Below are 703 nucleotides of genomic sequence, written 5' to 3'. Positions count from 1 at the left end.
ATCTTGTGTGACCTGTGTCCAGTGTTGCTCTGAGATGGTTGTTTCTGGAGAGCCCTGCCCGAGAGAAGAGTTAATGTGTTTGGGTAGGGATCAGATGAAGCATGGAGGAGGAGGCATCTGAGCCCAAGCCATGGGCTAAAGACAGCTTGTGACAAAGCCCAGAGCAGGAACAACTACCTGCCCTCCAGGGCAGAATGACAACAAGAGCCTGGGAGGGGGGTAATGCCTTTCCTGAGGTTCAAAGCATCACCCAGGCAAGGACTCTAATGAGTTTAGAGAAAGCGGGTGGCCGAGACACTGTGGCACAGAGGTCTGGATAGTCCCCGTGACATGGAGTGGGGTGAGTGGCACATCAGGAGTCCGCATCGACCTCTGTGAAACTGAGGTAACAGTGTCTTAGCCTAATGTTAGGTCTGAGAAAGTCCACTCATTTTCAACAAGATGCACCCAGAGAACGAGGAGAATTCTCTAAATAGCAGGTTCTCCCCCAAGGTCAGACTGTAGTTCTGGTCTCCAGCTTTGCTCCCCAGCTCTCTCTGTTGCCGCTCACTTGGAGGGAAGCCAGCTGCAGCTGCAGGCAACTGTCAGGGAAGACCCAGGAGAGGCATTAGGGAATTCTGCCAGCAGCCCGAGAGTGATTCTCCTTGGTGAGCTTTCAAGAACCTGCGGCCCTGCCACCGCTTGACAAGCCTCCTGAGCGACC

The sequence above is a fragment of the Microtus ochrogaster genome, chromosome 1, assembly GCF_000317375.1.
Source record: "Microtus ochrogaster isolate Prairie Vole_2 chromosome 1, MicOch1.0, whole genome shotgun sequence".
Classification (NCBI taxonomy): domain Eukaryota; kingdom Metazoa; phylum Chordata; class Mammalia; order Rodentia; family Cricetidae; genus Microtus; species Microtus ochrogaster.
This window is presented reverse-complemented; position numbering follows the sequence as displayed.